This window comes from Dipodomys spectabilis, unplaced genomic scaffold, assembly GCF_019054845.1.
Source record: "Dipodomys spectabilis isolate Male_0828 unplaced genomic scaffold, ASM1905484v1 ptg000097l, whole genome shotgun sequence".
Lineage (NCBI taxonomy): Eukaryota > Metazoa > Chordata > Mammalia > Rodentia > Heteromyidae > Dipodomys > Dipodomys spectabilis.
Window position 1 is genome coordinate 1939546 of NW_024870774.1, and position 23274 is coordinate 1962819.

Here is a 23274-nt window from a genome sequence, read left to right on the forward strand (position 1 = left end):
AGCTTTCAACACTCTAATTTTGAACAGACTTGAACAACTTTCTATGGAAATGTTGGCTAGAAATAAATTCTATTATAGTTCAAATCTGAAATGGGGGTGTTAGCACTGTACATCAGGATCTGCCTGACCATCCCTTTCATACTCCTGACTTGTGAATTTGACATACGGCCTACATGCCCTCCTGACCCAGCCTCTAACCCATTTCAGACCATTGGCCAGAAAAAAGAAAGGAAGAAAGACAAAGAAAAAGAAATTACTGAGGACAAAGGAAGTGTTTTCCCTTTTAAATTGCCATTACTGAAGGCTTGGAAGCTCTAATTTGGACTACTGAGTGTATGCTAATTTTTGTTTGTAATTCTACAAGTCCTTTTTGTAAAATCTCATTTATAGCCAGAGAATTGATAATGGAAGACTTTGGCCCCTGTACACTAGCAAAATGTGGATCCTTGTCTACCTAACACAGATGCAGGTACGGTCATCTGTGGATCGCTGGGGACCGAAGGTACCTAGGAGTTCAGGCAGATATGGCCAGTGTTTGTTATGTTTGGATGCTGTTCCTGTGTTCTTCCTCCACACCCTCATTGTTCTCAGCAGTGGGGAAAGAACCAAGCAGAGGATAGACTTTCATCTGCAAAATGAATCTTCTTACAAAGTCCTCAGAGGGAGAGAGTTACTGGTCATGATCCAATACAAAGGAAGAAAAACAAATGTTGAATCCAAAAAAGCAGTGACCTTTCCTGTGCTTCCTTCTCTGGGACACCATGATGGCTTGGGTCCAGAGATAGGTGTCACTGTTTCACTGTCCACTTCAAGGCAATCACACATGAGCAATTTCTGCCTCTACTTTCTTCCTCTCAAGAATGTGGATTTTCAGCACTTTGGGAGAATTGTATTTAGTATTTACTCCTTTCTAAGGGTTTCGTTTCTTCATTTGCTTCAAGCTTTCCTTTAAAACATATCTTCCTCAGACAATCTTTCTGGCTCTGCTAGCTGGTGGAACCCCCTATTAGAACTGAAATATAACTAATAGCTCTTTCTTGATATGTGAGAGAGAGAGAGAGAGAGAGAGAGTCAGTACTGGTGCTTCAACTTCAGGGCCGAGGTGCTGTCCTGTGCTCTTTTTTTTTTTTTTTTTGCTCAAGGCTGGCACTCTACCACTTGAGTCATAATTCTACTTCTGGATTTTCTGGTGGTTAATTGGAGATAAGAATTTCACAGACTTTCCTTTCTCAGGCCGGTTTCAAATCACAGTCCTCAGAACTCAGCCTTCTGAGTGGCTAGGATTATAGACGTGGGCCATCTGCACCTAACATCTTTCTTGATCTTTTTCCTTCTAAATGAAACTTGAAAACACTTGAGAAGAAGAAGGGACTATATCCTCCTTCACCTAAAGTGCCAATAAGCAATGCAATCATACTGCAATATCATCAGGAAATGTTGTCTAACTTCAGAATTATCAGGGTTTGGGGCCTTGTTCTCACTCAGCTTGTTTGCTCTTGGCTGGTGATCTACCATTTGAGCCACACCTCCGGCCTTATTATTTTCATTGAAGATGGGATATCCTGGACTTTTCTGCTGGCTTTGCGATATAGTCCTTCAGCCCTCAGCCTCCTAAGTGATTTTGATTACAGGCATGAGCCACCAGCACTTAGCTTTGAATTTTTGATAATTTGTCACAGTTTATACAAAGCCTAGCTTTGTATTACCCATATGGTTAAAAATGTTTCTAAAGTAACTGAATAGAGAAGTATAATAATAAGTACAAATGTTTTAACTTAATTAAGAGACATGACAGTTTAAGACCCATCATTTGCTTACAAAGTAAAGGTTCCTTTATGTTCCTGCAATTAGATTCAGAAAGTCCTCAAGTGAATGTTATTAAGAAATCCCATGTACACTTCAGAAAAGGGAAGGAGTGCAGGTTGTATTAAGTCTGGGGACAGAGGGAGGATTTAAAGTTGGCATGTGAAGGATGAATTGGCTTTAGATTTTCAGAAGGTGGCCACAAAGGTATTCCAGACTAAGAAATGATGCTAGCAGCACACAGAGAGGATAACCTTGATATGTGGATAGCCTGGTACTTTGAGGGACTCAGTCAGAGGAGTGTGGAGTAGAAATGAGGCTGGATAGCTGGAGATCTGCTGAACATGGATTACTCAAGTAGAGTTTTGATGATCCACTGTCTTGCACTGTTTAGAATCAAACCTTTATTTTTCTAGAAATTGGCTCAAGAATTTATTCTTGAATTATCAGAGCTTCGGAGTGGATTCCTCACCATAATTGCATCTTCCACTTGTGACAACAAGATAATTTACAACAGGGTTAAGGATTTACACCAAGACTATTTGCACAAACTTCTTTCTAATCATGAGATTCTGGAGGTGTTGGCTTCTTTTCAAAGAAGAAGCTTTGGCTTTCACTATGTTGGCTCTCACTGTGTCTGGAGTAAGCAATGGCATCTCCCCCATTGAACCCTCAGTGTCAGTCTTGACCACCTTCACAGAGGATGAACATAAGAGAAAAACATCAATTCTACTCTTATATCAGCATCAGGCTCCAAGTGCCCTTTGTTTTCACTGTGTTAGTCATTTCCTCTAAGTCTGCTTAGAATTGACACAGTTTTGCCAATGCTGTAGGTTTTTTGAGTTCAAATGCCTTTGAACTCCAAAATGTGCAAGCTTTGCATTGTTATCATTGAATGCAGGTATGAATTCCCAACAGCTGGGATAAGTATCAATAAAAAGACACTTGGACTCAGAGAGACAAACGGTATGTTTTTTTCTCATACATGGAAATTAGATGTAAATTATAAACAATATGTGAAAACTGAAAAAAAGACATCAGTAACAATAGCTTATTACTATACTAATCATTTTTGACTGGCAAAAATAGATTTGTATTCCCAGGCCCAAAGGAGTTTTCACCATTCTTTTATTTTTTTATTTTGTACTTTATTCACGAATGCATCTTCTTGCAGACTTATTTGGGCTTCAGACTTCTTATGCATGCTAGAGAGTATACAAGAATCTACTTTGATTATAGACTAAAATCTGAAGAATTTTGTTGAAATCTTGGTATAGTTCACTTTCTCTGTTTCATACTGATAGTTTCTGGGTACTCTTCCTTCTTTACCCAAGTACTAGTACCCCTCAATAGTAAGGTATACCAAAGGTTCATCTAAGGCTAATTAAGAAATTACTGGGGGCTGGGAAGGTGGCTCAGTGGTAGAATGTTTGCCTTGCATGGATGAGGCCTGGGTTTGATTCCTCAGCACCACATAAGCAGAAAAGGCCAGAAGTGGCGCTGTGGCTCAAGTGGTAGAGCACTAGCCTTGAGCTGAAGAGCTGAGGGACAGCACCCAGGCCCAGAGTTCAGGCCCCACAACCAACAAAAAAATGAAAATAAAAGCTAAAAAATTACTGGACTAGTCATATAGCTCATGGTCTAAGAAGTCAAATACAAGGAAAAGATGGTACAAATTCACACATGTGTGGGAAATCTGATATATTAAGCCTTTAATGAAACAAGGAGAATGCACTCAAGGTTTGGTAAACATTCAGGCAGAAGGACTGGGGGTGTGGTAGATAAGAGTCTTACAGATAAGAGTCTCATCTCAAGTGGTAGAGTTCTTGCAAGGCAAGATCTAGGACCTGAGTTCAAATCCCAGTATAGTGAAAAAGTGAACAAATAAACATTTAGGTCTCATGGTGGCAGTTTCTTTTTTTCTTTTTTCTTTCTTGAATTTTTTATTTTCAGCACATTAAATTTACTCATAAAAACAATTTTTCCTTTTCAACAATGTATAAAACATAAGACCCCCAAAACAGAATAATTAACATTTACAATTCAAATCAAATTAGAATATTAAATATTTACAAAACTATATCTTTTAAAAGTATTTATAAAGCTACATGCAGTCTTATTAAATTGACAAAAGAATGGCTCAAAAATGGGAGGATTTTCCTTCATTCCTAAAAACAAATGTCCAGTAGAAGCTGGGAAAAGGTTCAATTTGGGTACCAAAGCCTTACTTTGTGTGTGCATAGATTGAACCGGCTCCCCAAGGGCTCCCCTCTACTCATGCAAGGCTGCATCAGGAACTAGGGGGGCACTGCCCCTGGGTTAGCAAGACAGTGACCTGGACCTTTGACCTTGGTGGCAGTTTCTTTAAAGTCCCTTTCCCTGGTGAGTGAGGTGAGCTTTTTGATCCAGGGTCCTTTGCAATGATATTTGAGTGCAGCTTTGCTTTAGGACAGATACTAGTGTCTGAATTAGTGATCCTAACATGCAAAAATGTTGATCCAGCTGGGCATTGGTGGCTCACGCCTGTAATCCTAGCTACTCAGGAGGCTGAGATCTGAAGATCATGGTTCAAAGCCAGCCCAGACAGGAAAGTCCCATAAGACTCTTATCTCCACAAAACTGGAAGTGGCGCTGTGGCTCAAGGGTTAGAGAGCGCTCGCCGTGAGCTGAAGAGCTCAGGGACAGCGCCCACGCCCAGAGTTCAAGTCCCAAGATCAACAACAACAAAATGTTGATTCATTCTTCTCACTAGCCCTCCAAGTACCAACAGTAGTGGTCCTTGTCAGGGCAGCAGCAGTACAGTACACAGGTCAGACTCTGAAAAGGGCATATTTGCTTCCACAGGTAGTAAATATCCATCTGGTTGCTGAGTTTGAGTGTTTTGTAACTTTTGAGTCCACTGCAACATCATCTCGCACATTCCCAACATTCAGCTCTGCAGACTAAGATCGATAGTCCATTTTCATCTTCACCATGGAAGTTATTCAGACCACCAATTCCATTCACAGACAGACTTTGTTCCACATCTTGTATCTTCCGACTTTCAACAGCCTGTCCCCCAATACTCAGAACAGTCATTCAGTGGAAGCTCAGCTACTGATGCTTGCTAGATTCATGAACTCTGACAGATAATTCACTGGGCTTGGAAGGGGAGTGGAGACTAGAGTAAGGAATGGAAGGAAAAGCCTTGTTGCAGTATAAAATTGTTTAGAGAGTACAGGAAATAATTTTTCTCCCTCAAGGAGTTCAAAGTAGACTTTCTTGCTATGCAAAAACAGTGACCAAAGAACACAATGAGTTACAATGTGTTGGCATGGCTTGTAGAGAAAAAAATAAGTTCATAATGTCAATTTAAATTTTCCTCTAATCTTGCTGGACACTGACAGCTTACACTTATAATCCTAGCTATCAGGCGGCTGGGATCTGAGAATTGAAGCTATCCCAGGCAGATAAATCCAAGATACACTTATATTCAGTTAACCAGCAAAAAGCCCAAATGGTAGAGGTCCATTTGAGTGAGTGGAAGAAGCCAAGTGAAAGCAAAGTTCAAGTACCAGTGCTCACGCATGTGTGCACCCACACACACACAAACACACACACACATGCACACACACACACATGCACACACACACACACACACACACATGCACACACACACAAACACACAGGTCCTCTATTCTTTTTGAGAATGTGGCAGAAGAATGGACCTATAAACCTTCGTGGTAGATAGCAGATGACCATAGGCATGTAGCATCACAGTTTTAAAAAACAAGGTGGGATTTAGACCAATCTTGAACTTGTGATCTGTTTGGCATTTTGTGATGTATTTTAAACTATTCTGCTCAGATATGCCACTGTGTCTGAAAAGGGAATGTAGAGCTCAGCCAGGTCAGTGGAGGACCATGAAGTGGTGGTGATGTGTTGAGGGTGGTAACCTATATAGGAAGCTGAATCAACTGAGAAGGTCTTAATGCCAGAAAAAGAAAAAAGAAAAAAACCTGGAAACCACTAAATAACAACTTTCAAGAATGAGGAAATATGAAAATGCAAATGACCATAATCAAATGTTGAAAGGAGTTTCTTATCAATCAGGCTTTTTAACTATTGGCATGAATTGTGAATTACTTTTATGGGAATAAGAGACGTTAGAAGAAATATCTATGTAATGAAATTCAGAAGGTAAGACATGGAAGAGAGAATAAGCCTCTTGAGATAGCTCAGCTCTCTAATTCTGTATTACCTTGATTACATGGGCAGAAGGGCAGACCATAATGTAAAATCGGTTAAGTGAACTTTAATTATGTCAAATTGGTTGACATAATTCAGATCAGCTGAACAGAATTTTTACTTCTACATTGGAAGAATACAAATCATTGCTTCTGAAGAAGGCAATGGAAGCTATAGTTTGTAATGTTTTATTGATCTGTAGACCTACACATCTGATCTCTAAGTCTAGTTTTAAAACTAATATTGCAGCCTGGCACTGGTAGCTCACTGTAATCCTAGCTACTCCGAAGGCTAAGATCTGAGGATTGTGGTTTGAAGCCAACTAGGGCAGGAAAATCTGTGACACTCTTATCTCTAATAAACTACTTTAAAAAAGAAGCTGGAAGTGGAGCTGTAACTTAAATGGTAGAGAGCTAACCTTGAGCAAGAAAGTTCAGGGACAGTGCTTAGGTACTGATTATTTCAAGTCTCAGGACAGGGGTACACAACACACACACACAAATACACACACAATAATAATAATAATAAAACTAATATTTCAGGTTAGCCTGCAATAAACACAAAGACTGATTTCTGCCTCCAATATTCAGTAAAAATAAACTAAAGTTGGAACTGGATACTGGTGGCTCACACCTATAATCCTAATTACTCAGGAGACTGAGAGCATGATTCTAAGGTGGCCTAGGCAGAAAATTCCATGAAATTCTTATCTCCATTTAACCAGTAAAAATCCAGACGTGGAGCTGTGAGTCCATCAGAAGACTTACAGCTTTGAGTGACAGAGCTAAGGGAAAGAGCCCAGGCCCTGAGGTAAAGCCTCAGTACTGCATAAATTAATTAATAATTACATATTTGACTAAAGTTGGATACCAAACCAATACTATATGAAGTGTTTGAGGCCCACTAACTAGCTTGAATAAATTTGTTTTCTACCTGACACAAAGCATAACTGTCCATAACACTCCTTAGATACACAGTGACGTATAGTAAAACTGAGGAACTTACTCTATCCTGTAGGTTCCAAAAGGCTTCAGAAGTTCTTAGCTCTATCCCTGATCCCATGGGAACCAAGTTAACTGGCCACCTTGAGGCTTCACTGGGAGCACAACCTCTACCTTTGTCACATAAACAAACATCTTTGGTCAGTATAGAGACTGCTCTGGCTCAGCTGGGCCTCATCAGAAAAATCTAGGCTGAATGCCTGCAGGAGGGGAAAGCTACCTGGAGACAAGCAAGCGGAAGATTACCCACATCATGAGCAGTTTTAAGGGAGCAAAGGCACTGGCAGTTGTGCCTCATCCCCTTAAGACAGTTTGTCCTCCAATTATATTGCAATTTATGTGGAAATTGTCAGTGGGGAATTGAATAGAGAAACCTGAGCTGAAGACCACTCATCCAGCACCAGAGGTCAGGTGCTTTACTCTTTTTTGTTCTGAATCTGCATCAGACTGTGCCTTGGAAAGACCCCCAGGGATTTTTCTTAGGAAGAAGTCATTTAACACAAGTGGCATCATTTATTTCAAAATTGATGCCTAGGCTGCTACATAAATACTAATGACATGCATAACAATGTGTTCCACCTTGGAATTTGCAGCAAAAGTCATGGCTTTCTGTGCAACAGAGGCAGATCTTCACCATATGAAAAAGAAATGGGAGTCAGTGTGTTTTCCTATTCTCCCTTCTACCCCTTTCCTTAAATGACCCTATAAAGACAGAGAGGGGGAGGAAGCAAGGGGAGAGGGAGGGAGGGAGGGAAAGAGAGAGGGAGGCAGGGAGGATGGGAGGAAAAGGAAGAAGGAAGGATCCAGTGGGTAAAATATTTCTAACCATAGTCATCAATCAGTGCATATAGCTAACACCAGTTATTGGAAATTGTAGATCCTGAGAGGAGTTAGTGCTCGGCCAACACTTTCATATATAATAATTATGCTAAAAGAAAGTATAACATTCATATGGAGTACATATTGCATGTATAATATATATGTTATATATGTAATGCATGTATGGAATTGCTGGGTCATATATGCATATTGACTTTCAATCTATCTTACCTGGAGTTTATCAAGATAAATTTACCTAGCTTTAATTCTCAGTACAATGTGTGTGTGTGTGTGTGTGTGTGTGTGTGTGCCCTCACGCACACACACACACTGGTACTAGCACTAAAAACTTGGGATCTGGTCACTGTTCCTGAACTCTTTTGCTCAAGGGTAGTGCTCTATCACTTGAGCCATAGCTTCACTTCCAGTTCTTGTAATTACCTCTAGATAAGATTCTCTCAGATTTTTCCTGTACAGGCTGGCTTTGAACCCCAAATCTCAGATCTCAGCCTACCAAATAGGTAGGATTATAGTAATGAGCCACCAGCACCTGGCCATTGTTGGTAGTTTTTACTAATGTAATTGACCTTGATTTTAGCCAGAATGCTCGCTCTGGATTTTCTCTCTCAATTTAACACCAGAAAAATTGAAGGCAACTGGTTATTAGTAACATCATTTGATTTTATAGAACATCAGTGATGTATGTCCTCATTTAAAATATATGATTGAAAAGTATTGAGTGATAGTGGTGAGGAGATAGCAGATAAATCTGTCTCTGCTTGACTGGTAGTTGTAATTCTACTTGACAGTTTGTGCTTGCTAGGTAATAATAGCTTTGATTTTCTTCAAACTCTAGCGATATAATATGTTGAATCTCTGGTCCATTGGGTACATTGTCTTACTCTGCCTACTTCAAGGTTTCCCTTCCTCCATCCTTCCATAGCCTACATAGCATCTTCCTTGGGTCGTTTCATTAACTTTAGGCTTTGCTTAGCAGTGATGTGAATGTCATAGGATGAGAGCACAGTACCAAGATGTCTTCACTCAGTGACGAGCGATTATCATCTCCAGAGCTGCAGGTGTTCTACCTCTTCTTGGTGCAAAAGATACTTGTGGTCCATGAATGCATCTACAGCGCCCCAAGGCAAAGTATCCTGAGTTTCTACAAGTATGGCATTTTCCTAAGAAGTATCTGCTTGGCCTACCCTTCAGATATTATGTAGTGGGAAAAGACAGTATGGCATTAAAATTCTCTGTCTCACATTATTATTATTTGCATCTTTTGAGCATCGTATGGAGAAATTTAAGTTATTTTGAAGCAGCTGATTCTTTGATGTCCTATTTTTAATTCTGTATCTTTCTCTCCCAACAATAGATTAAAAATGAAGTTTACATCTTGCTCCAGTATTGTGGAGGCATGAACAGTGGGGCCTTTGTCACTGTACTTAGCGCCTTTTGCTTTCTTCATTGTGTGTTCGAGTAATTGGCACTGAACTTCATCTCCTTCTTGAAGTCATTGTGATCATCATCACTTGCATTTACGTTGTTGGCTTGGGCCTCTCTCTTGTTTCCTAGCTATGTCACATGAACATCCTTTCTGTATAAAATGTAAAGTTACAATAACTAAATATGAGTTCTGAGTTTATCATTCATTCTGTTTCCTTTCCCGTTTACCCAAAGTACATGCAAATTCATTTTTTTTTCTGCAGGCCTATGGTGAATAATCTAAGGAAGTTTAAAATCAAACACAATGGGGAACCTTGGGTGGCTGTCTCTTAAGCCTGAAATCATGTTTTCAATGGGGCAGAAACCCACAAGATTGCTTAAGAAAGATAGTGATAGAAAAAAATTGCAGAGAGATTGTCGCACATGTATTTTGTCATTGTTTCTTTAATCAGCATAAATTAATTGTAAAACGCAATTTACTTCATTGTAATATTTCCATACATATATATATATATACATATATAATGTATTTTAGTCAACTTTGCCTCTTTGTTTCTTCCTTCCTCCTCTCCTCCATCTTCTTCTCTTTCTTCTTCTTCCTCTCTTTCTCTCTCTCTTTCATCATTTTGTGTGTTGTTAGTACTGAGCTTGAACTCAGGGCTTTGCACACTCAACCTTTATTGTTCAAAGCTGGCCCTCTGCCACCTGAGCCACATCCTTACTTTCAGCTTTTTGTTGGTTAATTGAGATAAGAGTATCATAGACTTTTCTGTCCAGACTGGCTTCAATCTTAAATCCTCAGATCTCACCTTCCTGAGTAGTAGGATTATAAGAGTGAACTACCAGCACCGAGTTGTGACTTTCTTAATCCCCTTCCCTCCTCTTTTTAACAGTTTTAGTGGCTTTCATTATGCTATTTTCATACATATATATATATATATATATATATATGCCATATGTCAATCATATGTACCCTCCTCATCCTCTACCTCCCTTCTTCCTCACCCTATTCTCCCTCAGCAGCTCCCCTTATACAATCATATCATAGTATTATTACTTTTAGTGTCTAGAGTCACACTGTAACCCCAAAATTTCTGTCCTATTATCCTCCTGGTATTTTATTTTTGGGGGGGGTCCAGTCGTGGGACCTGAACTCTGGGCCTGGGCGATGTCCCTCAGCTCAAGGCTAGCGCTCTACCACTTGAGCCACAGCGCCACTTCTGGCTTTTTTTCTTTTTGCTTATAAGGTGCTGAGGAATTGAACCCAGGGCCTCATGCATGTAAGGCAAGCGCTCTACCACTGAGCCACCTGCCCAGCCCCACTCCTGGTATTTCTGTAACTTCTTGGATTTTGATCTAGCCACTGTGATTCTCAGAATAACCCTATTTTCCAGTAAGAAAATGCTCCAGTCTTATGGCTTAATTTTGAAATGGAACAATTCAACCTGAAATAAATTTTTAGTTTCTTTTTGGTAGACACAAGAACTATTCTTTTTTATCAGTCAAATTTTCTTATAGTACTGGAGTTCGAACTCGAAGTCTTGAACTTGCTAGGCAAATACTTTATCACTAAGCAACTTTCCTGGCTGTTTTTGCTGATAATTGTTTTTCAAGTAAGGTCTTATAGTTTTGCCTAGGGACAGTCTCATCCATGATCTTTCTAGCTAGGCTACCACCTAAATAGCTGGAATCACAGGGATGTGTTAACATACCCAACAGATTATTGAGATAGGGTAATGCTAATCTTCCCCATGAGCCTCAAATCTCTATTTTTCCAGGCTCTATCTCAGTAGCTACAATTATAAGCATCATATAGGCATCATAGCCTGTTCTTCTTTTCTTGAGAAGCAGTTTGTTCACTCACATGTTTATGCATGCATCAGTTTATACTTTGTATCAATTTGTAATACAGACATCATAGTCCTAATTTAGGGAAAGCAGTGGAAATTCAAACCTTCTAGAATTAAGTTTCCTGATTGCAGATGTAATATTTTAATAGTCTAAGATTATGTGTGCTGTACCTGAACCTATCATTAACTTAAAATTAGAATGCCCTTTCAGAATAAAAAATGTACATACTTTCAATATTCTGGGCATAATTATGAATGAAGAGAAGAAGATAAAATTAGAAAGGATTAGATTATCAAGCTATCAGCAAGATCTCCTGTGTGCCTATAACACTGAAGTTGTACATTCCAAATGAAGTATTGCCTCTTTGATGGTAATTTGAAAATATTAAAAACAAACTGTGACTTCCAGCAGAGGTCCTGTAGGACAGCCGCTTACTCCATTAAGCTATGGTTGATCATTATCTATTCTTGACCTGGAAGGCAACCTTCTAATAGAATCTTTGCAAGAGAGTTTTCATTCTTGTCCCACTGAAAGATTTAGCCAAACTATTAAAAAGGAAGATGTTTGCCATATAAATGATTAGCTTTTTTGATATCTCTGAGAAATTTCCTAGACATTTCATCCTTATCATCATCATCTTCATCATCATTTCCACCTTCATCCTCCTCCTCCGCCTCCTCTTTCTTTTCCTCCATCTTCTCCTCTGAGCCTTTCTACAATTAAAAAATGACAGTGTTGTGTAGTTGGAGATCAACTAACTAGTGATACCAAATCAAGAATCTTATGCAGGGAAAACGTTTTTTGTGCCTAGTCCCTCTGAAGACAGGGAATCTGCTTCCTCATAGACCTGTGCACTGATTCTAAGCCTTCTTTTCCCTTCAGGACCAAGAGAACAGGGAATGTTTCAGGACGCTCTTCATCCTCCTCTAATTCCTTGGTATTCAAGATTGAAATGACAACTTTTTTGCTTTTCCTTTAAATAAAAAATATTAAATAAAAGTACCTATAAAATCAAAGCAAGGGATATGTGGCAAGTAATTATTTTGCTTATATGCTGAATATTTGTTCCCTTTAAATATTTTGATAAGTACATTTATATGGAGGCAAAATTCATATTCTTTTGGAGTACCTGGGTCTTCGTGTTCCCAGCCCTCTAAATGGCTGAGGAAGGAGGATCACGGATTCAGGGGCAACTTGGACTACATAGGGAGAGACTATCTCAAAAGAAAATCATAAAACATCAGATTTAACAATACCTAGGGTCCTGTGAGAATCTGTCCAGTAGTTAATATGGGAAGGAGGAAACAAGAGATAGGTAAGTCTCTAAATTATAACACACTTTTGGAAACAGTATGAGAAGCAAACCAACACATCCCATGTACAGCCCATCAGGTTCCTTTTCCAACTAACTATAACAGAGGAGACATTTCTCTATTCTGAAAGCATTTGAGCTGACGGCCTGTGCTTTCAGCTTTATAAGCATTCATCCAACTCACCTGATAAAACTGCTGATGCAGCGCGAATCTGAAATTTTGTTCTCAGGCATATTGTGAAATCCACCTAGAATGATCAGGTGTTAGAGTTTGAAAAGAGCTATACACAAACCAGTTCCAAATAATCATCTCTCACCTTGGTTGCTTCCACTCCAGTTCCAGTTGAGCACCCAGATGCCACACGCAACTATACTTCTGTTTTCTGAACCCATAGTGCGGAAGATATTTCTGTGTGTGTGTGTGTGTGCGCGCGCGCCCGCACGCGTGTGCGCGTGCATGTTTTTCAGTCATCTCTGTCACAACCAAAAAACAGCACTGACTGGTAAGACTGTGTGAACACTGAGTTTTGGGATGGTTGTTTTTTATTTTTTTCTACTTGCTCCAAATTGTTAATGTTTACCAACAAACTTGAAATCAAAATGCCTAGCCATTAGATTGCAGCTGAGCAGAGAGCTGACACATTCACCTTCACTCAAACTATGAAATTTTAAGGAATCTAAAGAACACATGTATTATAAATTCTGTATTTTAGTCGCCTAGCATTAGTAACAAACTGTCCTGTGAATAATTTTGTTTTTGATTTACAAAACTGCCCACCTACATAGTAAGGTTATTAGTAAAAGTTCCATGTTAACAAGACAAGGTTGTCCACTCTCTTCACTCCTCTTCAGTTTAATATTAGAATGCCTAGCTACAGCAGTTAAGACAGGATGCAAACATAAAGGGGATCCAAATAGGGAAAGATGAAGTAAAACTCTCCCTTTTTGCAGATGACATGATCTTGTACTTAAAGAACCCCATGGACTCTACTCCCAAGTTACTCGAGCTGATTTGAAACTTTGGCAAAGTAGCAGGGTATAAAATTAACCCTCAAAAATCAATGGCTTTTCTGTATGTCAATAATGAGAAAAGTGTGGCTGAAATCAGGAAAGCAACTCCTTTTGTAATAGCCCAATAAAAATAAAATACCTAGGAGTTAACTGAAGAAATAAAGGGCCTCTATGATGAAAACTTTAAACACCTGAAAAAGGAAATTAAAGCAGAACTAAGGAAGTAGAACCCCCATCCCCATGCTCCTGGATTGGGAGGATTAACATTGTGAAAATGGCAATACTACCAAAGGCCTTCTACAAATTCAATGTGATACCTATCAATATCCCAATTTTATTCTTCAATGAAATAGATGAAGCAATGCAAAAATTCATATGGAATAATAAAAGACCCTGATTAGCAAAAACAATCCTTATCAGAAAGAATATCAATACTAAATTTCAAACTCTACTACAAAGCCAAAGTAATCCAAACATCTTGGTACTGGCACAAGAACAGTCCTGAGGACCAATGGAATAGGACTGAAGACCCAGAAATGAACCCACAGATATATAGCCACCTAATCTTCAATAAGAAAGCTAAAAATAATAGAATGGAAGAAAGACAGCCTCTTCGGTAAATGATGCTAACAGAAGTGGCTACACATCTATAGAAAACTAAAGCTTGATCCGTATATATATCACCCTGCACCAGAAACAACACCAAATGGATCAAAGACCTCAAAGGAAAAGCAGACACCCTGAAAACATTACAGGAAGGAATAGGAGAAACTCTAGGGCTCCTTGGCATAGGCCAAGTTTTTCTTAATGAAGACCCAGAAACACAACAAATCAAAGAAAGGTTGGACAAATAGGATTGCATGAAACTGCAGAGCTTCTGCATGGCAAAGGACATAGCTAGCAAGATCAATAGAAAGCCCACAGATTGCGAGAAGATCTTCACTAGCCAAACAACAGACACGGGCCTATATCCAAAATACATTTAGAACTCAAAAAATTAAATCCCCAACAACAAAATCCTCAAAGAAACAACCACCTGATTAATAAGTGGACTAAAGACTTAAAGAGAGACCTCTCTGAAGAGGAAATAAGGATGGCCAATAGACACATGAAGAAATGCTCAACTTCTCTATCCACAAAAGAAATGCAAATCAAAACAACATTGAGATTTGACCGCATCCCAATTGGAATGGCTATAATCAAGAAATCTAATAAGAGATGCCAGAGGAGGTGTGGCCAAAAGAGAACATACTTGGTGGAAGTATAAATGTGTTCAACCACTCTGGAAGCAGTATGGAGGTTCCTCAAAAGACTACAGATAAAGCTCCCCTATGACCCAGCAATCCCACTTTAGGGCATTTACCCAAATCATCACAAACAAGGCCATAGTAAAGCTACCAGCATAACTGTTTATTGCAGTATTATTCACCATAGCTAAGATATGGCTCCAACCCAGATGCCTCTCAGTAGATGAATGAATCGAAAAAATGTGATACACACACACACACACACACACACACACACACACACACACAATGGAATTCTATGCCTCCATCAGAAAGGATGACATCGCCCCATTTGTTAGGAAATGTAAAGACTTGGAAAAAAATGTATTAAGTCAAGTAAGCCAGACCCAAAGAAACATAAGTCCCAATGTTTCCCTTATTTGTAATAACTAGTATATGTCTAGGATAATCTTACCAGACAAGCAAAAAAGGTCAAAAGCTATTTACATATGACCACATAAAATGATGCTCAGCAAAATGAACCTCAAAATAGGGACACAAGAGATTTTATCTTTGTTGCTGTTGTTTTTAATGTACTTATAATGTACTATGTGATTTTTTTTTTTGTTTCTTTTGTATGTTCTTCCCCCATGGTATAACCCCTGTTGTCACTGTATTTGATCCCTGTGTCCTGCATCTTGTATATACACTTTTCTAATTTGAGGAGGAGAAGGGAAATAACAAAATGCTGAAATAAGGATACAGGTTGACCCATTGTAAAGATGAGATGTATAAGACACTATGTTGAAAACTAACTTTACAACTTGTGGGGGAGGGAGGAGTTGGGGAGGTGGGGAAGGAAAGGATAGTAGAGGAAAACAGAGGTGGGGGTAACAACGCTCAATAGGAAGTATACTCATTACCTTACTCAGTAACTGTAACCCCTTGTACAGCATCTTTACAATAAAAAATATTTTAAAGAAAGAAAAAGTTCCATGTGAAAGGAGATGTTAACTGTTAGTAAATGTGCAATACCTATGAAACAAGGGATATAAAATTGGCCAGTAATTATTTTGTTTATATACTGAGTATTTCCCTTAAAATATTTTAAAGCTGGGATAAGCATCTTAGACAAAACCAAGTTTCTTTTAAGAGTAGTTGAGAGATTATCTGTGAATAAGGTCATGGGAACAATTGTGGGACATTTGGAAAACAGTACTCTCTCAACTAATGGTCCTTGAAATGGAAGATCCACTCAGTACTATCTACAGAGAAGGAGCCATTCTCTAGTTCGTTACATGTATGTAACATATTTCTGGCTCTCCTAATCCTTCTACCCCATTGAATTGCTGCATGCCAGACAAGATTTGATAGATTAGGCAGCGGCTGGCTTGTTGTTTTTGTTATTGTTCTTTGGGAGACAAGGTCTCATCAAGTAGCTCAAGTAAGCCTCAAGCTCAAGATCCTCCTGCCTCATGATTCCTCTGGAATGTTAGGATTACAGGTGTTCTGGATTATTTAGTTAAATAGATTGTTCTAATTGGGAACAATCAAGGTCAGTGATTTTGGTATATGGTGAGAAAACAAGAAGCCATATTTTGAGAGGTCAGATTTTTAGAGCCTTTATTGGAGTACCAGCGGTCTGCAGATGGACTTCTGTGACAAAGATCTTCAGCCCAGCAAATACACTGTTAGAGATAGTTAGAACGTCTTTAAAATGTACTATATGATTTTTTTTTTGCTTCTTTTGTATGTGCTTCCCCCGCAGTATAACCCATGTTTTCACTGTGTTTGATGTCCATGACTTGCATCTCCTATATGCATTTTTCTAATTTTGGGAGGGGAAGGGAAATAACAAAATGCTGAATAAAGATACAAGTTTACCCATTGTAACAATGGGATGTACAAGATACTATGTTGAAAACAAACTTTACAACTTGGAAGGGAGGGAGGAGTTGGGGAGGTGGGGAAGTAAGGGATGGTAGGGGATAAACAAAGGAGGAGGTGACAATGCTCAATAGGAAATGTACTCATTACCTTACTCATGTAACTGTAACCCCTCTGTACACTATTTTTACAATAACAAAACATTTAAAAGAAAGAAATACAGTTTGAATACACTGTTAGAAAACTGAGTGATGAGGGCTGGAGAGGGAAGAAAGAACAGAAATACAATACCAACAAACTAGACAAACTCCAATGAAGAGTTGAAGTGGGACACCATGTTGACTGAGAGGAGCACTAGAAGATATGGAGATGTGAACACAGAGACAGGAGGCATGGTGTACCTACACCTGAGCTGGTCTGTGCCTAACTAGGGTCAGTTCAGGAAGCAGGGTCACACTGAGCTTGAGAGTTCACAACCCAAGTTTGGCAGATCCAATAACCTATTGTCCAAGTCCCCACCCCTGCCTCTAGGAATTCAGGCATGCCCATCACCTGGGAGGTGAGACTTAGGTGCCTTTACCCTGAATACAAGATAGCACCAGTTAAACCCAATTCCCTGTATCTACCACCAGGCCAAGAAGGAGCCACAACATCCCTATTTCAATTTCTGTCAGTAATTAGTCAAGTTTATGATTTTATTTTTATAAACTATCTTATGGACATGTTTTTTTTCTTTTTTTTTTTTTTTTTTTTGGTCAGTCCTGGGTCCTGAATTCTGAGCCTGAGCACTGTCCCTCAGCTCTTTAGCTCAAGGCTAGCACTCTATCACTTGAGCCACAGTGCCACTTCCAGCTTTTACTGCTTATGTCGTGCTGAGGAATAAAATCCAGGGCCTCACGCATGCTAGGCAAGCACTCTACCACTGAGCCACCTTCCCAGCACCTGGACAGGTATTTTTAAAAGATATTTTTAGCTGGCACCCATGGCTCATGTCTATAATCCTAGCCACTCAGGAGGCTGAGACATGAGAATCACAGTTTGAAGTCAACCATGGCAGGAACGTCCATGAGATAGTCTTTTTTTTTTTGGTCTGGTCATGGGGCCTGAACTCTGGGCCTGGGCGCTGTCCCTCAGCTCTTCAGCTCAAGGCTAGCACTCTACCACTTGAGCACCACTTCCAGCTTTTTTTCTTTTTGCTTATGTGGTGCTGAGGAATCGAACCCAGGGCCTCATGCATGCAAGGCAAGCACTCTACCACTGAGCCACCTTGCCAGCCCCATGAGATAGTCTTATCTCCACTTAAGCACCAAAAATGCCCTAAATAGAAACGTGGCTGAAGTGGTAGAAAGCTAGCCTTGTGGGGGATAAAAAGAAATTCAGAGACCATGCCCAATCCCTGAGTTGTGAGTTCAATCCCCAGGACTGGTGTACCAGCATTAGTTGGTAAAGATACTACACCACTTGTGTTAAGATGGCATGGATATTCTGGACATAATACTTCCTTTTTCATTTTAATTTATGGTTATTATGAAAGTGATGTCCAGAGGGGTTACAGAAACATAAGTCAGGTAATGAGTACATTTCTTTTTGGACAATGTCACCCCCTTCCCTTGCTCTCTCCCAGTTTTTCTCTACTGTACCCATCAACAGGTTGTATAGTTCATTTTCAACATAGTGTCTAGTGAGTACCACTACTGCATTTGTTCACCATTTGTCTCACTATTTTTGTGACCTTCCCTTACCCTCTCAAAGACAAATAAACAAGACAAAAAGGAAACCAAAACAACAAAGAATAAAATGTCTTTGTTTCCATTTCCTGAAGTTTATTTTGATAAATATTATTTGGGACATAAAACTTTCTATCACTACCTTTTAACTATACAAGCTGTAGGAACAAATCCACATGAAGGTTAAAGACAAGACATGAAGCCATTCTGTATGTAGGTCCAATGGCAAAACAACTGGATTTGTAGACTTCCATACTTTGACCTGCCTCTCATGCCAGAACAGGAAGCAATGGGTCCTGGTAGATGTGTGTGACCCCAAAGCATTAAGCTACATACCCCAGAACTTACCTACTGAGTTCCAGTACAATGCTGCATTCAGGGAGTAGCCACTTCTGGTTGATTTATTAGATCTAAGATATTGATCATATGGCAGTAGTCAATAACACCTGTCTTTACTTGCCAGTTACCTGGTTTACCTAAGAATAGATCTCAGATGCCAAGATCTTTTTTAGTTTGAAATTAATACTATTTCTATTTTAATTGTGGATTCTTTTTACATTCCTACTGAAGAAAAGTGAATTGTGGATCTCATATCTTTAAGTTATTTTGTATTTCATGGATTTATTTAAGTAAAAAAAATGCAAATGTAGTTGAAGGGAAATATTAAGGAAATAACAGTTCAGGAAACTATAAAAATCACAGCAAGCAGTATCATTAAAAAGAAATGATTCAATTAATCCTTAATGAGCCCTCCATGCCATATAAAATGTGACATTTGACATTGTAGCAAAAATTTATATGAAAGATCAGTGGGCTTGAAGTGCATCATTTAAGTTTGAGTTTTCCCATTATAGCATGACTGGCAAATCAGCTCTTTCTGTCTCTCAGTCTCCTTGTCTACAAAATAGTGGTAGAATAATAATAATTCTGTCTCTATAACACAGATGTTGCCAATGTTAAAAGAAAAACCTGAAACTATATCAAAGACATAGTTAAAATATTTTAAAATACATTCTATTTTAAGTATTATTTCAGCTTATAAGATTTTATATCACAAACATAAGAAGTAGTAGATTTATGTGGTAATTTATACACAAATATTCATAGCTCTCTCAGAAGCAAACGTTAATATTTTATCCAAACTTGAACCTGTTTTGTTTTGATTGTGTTTGTTGGAGTTTGGTTTGGCTTTGGTACTGGAACTGAAGTCTAATGTTCATGTTTGCTAGGCAACTTTTCTACCATTTGAGCAATACTTCTAGTCCTTTTATCTTTAATTTGTTTTTCAGATATAGTCTCATATTTTTGCCACTGTTGGCCTGGTACCATGATCCTTCTTCTTCTTCCTGAGTAGCTAAGATGACAAGATGAACCACCACATTTCTCTTGTTTTGGAGAGGGATATCACTAACTTCTTTTCTGAGCTATCCTCGAACCATTATCTTCCTACCTCTGCCTTCCAAGTAGGGGGAATTACAGGCATGTACTACCATGCTGGCATGAACTTGGTTTTGAAATGAACATTGTCCCATGAAAGAATTGTACTTGGGAACTACTTGGATAAAGTGATTATGAAAATATCTTTCTGTGAAGTTCAGCTACAAGCTGAAATCTAAATAGTAAACAAGAGGCAGCTATGGAAAACAAGGAAGAGGACATTTCTTGTTGTTGCTTTTAAATTTTTATTGGAAGCTGATACACAGAGGGGTTGCAGTTACATAAGTCCGGTATTGAGTACATTTCTCTTTGAACAGTGTCATCCTCCCTCATTTTCAGGGAAGAAGAAGTAGGAAGAAGAAGTGGGACAAAGGGTAAACTAATTCAGCAATAAGACTCACTAGACATTAAGTTGGAAATAAAGTATACAACTTGGTGGGGGGGGAGGAGTCGGGTGGGAAGAGGGCATTTCTATGAAGGCATTTCTCTGTGTGTGCAGAGGGACTTGAGTAGGAAGATATTGCTATTCAGAGGAGCAAAAGAAGCTAAAACTTAGTGGACAAAAAATGTGGAATGAAATGAACTTAGAGAGACTTTTGCAGGTTAAGTGACCTGTATTTTATTCTAAAGGCTTTGGAATGGCACTGAGTTCCTCCTGTAGTTAAGTTCAAATGGACAAGCTGATCCCAGTCCCATTTGTAGAAGATTGTGCAAGTTCCTAGACAGAATGAATGATGCACTGCCTGCCATATGTCCACCTCCCACAGCTTCCCATATTTGTCAGCCGACCAATAATGTATCACTTATCCTTCAGCTGTACTTCAGGATCTTTTGTGTAATTTTTATTACTCCACTCCCAAGTTCTTGGTTAAAATCATAACTTAGTTTGCACACAAAACCTAGATGTTCTGTAAATATTTACTAAATGGGTAAATGTATATGTTCAGCAGTTCTCAGCAATCAGTATGCCTCAGAAAGAAGTGGGAAGACATAAAATGTGTGTGTGTGTGTGTGTGTGTGTGTGTGTGTGTGTGTGTGTGTGTGAGGGGTACACCCCAGAAGGATCCTAGTCTCATTGTTCAGTGAGTGTGCTGTAGCAACTCCTAGGTGGCTCTGGTGTGCAGTCAGAGATGAGCGTCAGGGAATGCTCTGATTCTGGGTGCTCTGAAATATTACCTACAGCCTTCGAAATGCCTGATAGCTGCCTATCCTTCACAGTAATTAATGTATAACACAAATGACCCCATTGAATAGCCTTTAAAGTCATTGAAAATAGTGAATTTGGGAATCTATAATCTGGAGGTCCCTTATCAAGCTGCATTTTCCAAAAGTGCCTTCGATTACCACCCCTTTGAAAGGAGAAGATAAATTACTGTTTTTCGTTAGACATCTGGAATTTGAGTGACTCTGTTATTATTTATCAGCTGTAGACTCTAAAACACCAAATAAGGAAAAGCTTGAGCCATCATGTTTCCTTCAAGTATGGTATTCAAAATGTCTTGTTAGTGTATGTTAGTGTAAGTGTTTTGCTTTCAGAAAGGGAAAGTTTCTATTTAATTCTATATAATGTGTATATAATAATATAATTCTAAGGCACCTGCTTCAAAACAGAAGCTAGGATGTTGGTGATAATAGCAATAAACAAAAATTAAACCAAGCTGGGCTGAATGCCCAGGAAAACTAGCCAGATATCAAGAGCTGGGTGAGCAGTAAAATAAGAGGGGGGAAAAGGCAGGAATGGATGGGTATCACTGTCTGTGGTATAAACAGGGGATTTATAGCATGTTCCATGCTGAGGAGTTCCCTGGGGAAATTTGTCATTGTGGGTGGGGTTCCTGCTTGCCTCATTTTAGTGACAAACTTCCAATGAAACTTGGCCTTTCTACAATGTAAATGTTAAACATGCCAGGACTATATACTGATCCGACATTGTGTTTGAGCGTTTCCAATGAAATAAACTTCTTGGAAACAAACAGACCAGAAGTAAAAATAGGAGTTTGTAAGAACTCTAACTGGAGTTAGAAGGAAAGCCTGCAAGTTTCCCAGGATGCTGAAATGTCCTGAGATTTACATAAACAAGGGAGGAAATCCTCTTGAGGGTGGGTGGGAAAGTATCTAATACAGGAACCCATGTTTTCCTGTTATTGAAAAGCATTCTTTAATCTTTTAAGCACATTTTAGCCCTGCAGATATTCCAGGTGTGTTGTTTCTTTTAATATTAAAATGTAACACCACACAACAACTCTCAGAGAGGCCTCTAAGGTATCACATTTGTGTCATAGGAGATACATACACACACACGCACACACACACACACACACAGAATCAAATAAATGGATGGACAGCACCCTGGGCACACTAGTAATAATTGCTTGAATTTATTTAGGTGAACGGTTATTTCCAGTGGCACATAACAGGCTTAGAGCCTGTTAGGAGAGACTATTTGTGTTAGGGGATGATAAAATTTCCTATGATCATGGGTAATGAAGGGATAATGACTTTTTTTAACCACAAAAGTGAATGTAATTGGTATGGAATGTTTCAAAGAGTTTTAGCCAAATATAACTGAGATAATAGGTCACAGCTAAAGCTTTATTTGAAGTTTTTTCTTCAATTGTTAAATTCTGGTATAAGCAAAGGGAGAAGATTGTATTGAGGCCATGAAGACTATTGTCAGTGCTGGGACCAGAGGTTCCCATAATGTCTACAGCATATCTCTTCTCACATCTCAAGAGCCAAAACTGCCATAGACCATGGGATTAAGGAACCTAAGGGGTTGGTTACCACCTGCTTATCACCTGCTTTCTGTCCTTCATCCCTCAAGAATTCTTTTAAGCCAAGTGCTAAAAGGTGGTTCACACTTGTAATCCTAGTTACTGGAAAGTCTGAGATTGGCAGGAGGCAGGCCAGGGAAGAAAATTTATCTCCAGACTTCTCAACTGAGAGCTAGATATGATGGCATATACTTGTTACCCTAGCTACAAGGGCAAGTATAAACTAGGTAGATCACATCCTGTTGTGCATCCAGGCAGAAGGTGAGGCCCTATCTCAAAAGTAAATATCACAAGCCAGAGTGAGAGTCATTATTCAGCAATAAGAGAACCTATCTAGCAAAGGTAAGGCCCTGAGTTCAAACACTAATGATGATGATGATGATGATGATGATTTCCTGTCTGTTAAGCATCTGCATAGTAATTGGAAACAATGGAAGAATATGACGCAGTTCCCCTCAGGGCAGTGATTAGTGTTAAATTCATTCCAACCAATAGGGCTTGTCACTTTCTCTGTCTCCTCCCCGGGCTTCATTTCTATTTAATCTTACTACAGTTTATGTCCAAAGCTCAGGAGGAACTTTGAAGAAAGCCCTTACAGCTCTTAATTACCTCTCCCACCATGCTTGTCTTTTTTTTGCAGGGGGGGGGGGGAAGGGGTCCAGTCGTGGGGTCTGAACTGTGGGCCTGGGCGCTGTCCCTCAGCTCTTCAGCTCAAGGCTAGTGCTCATACCACTTGAGCCACAGCGCCACTTC

The 23274-nt window shown here is 39.2% G+C and overlaps 1 protein-coding gene across 1 annotated transcript in view; it reads left to right on the plus strand.

The window, feature by feature from the left end:
- Stxbp6 (syntaxin binding protein 6) overlaps nucleotides 1-23274 on the plus strand; it is a 273277-nt gene that overhangs the window by 186836 nt on the left and 63167 nt on the right. The window lies entirely within an intron of this gene.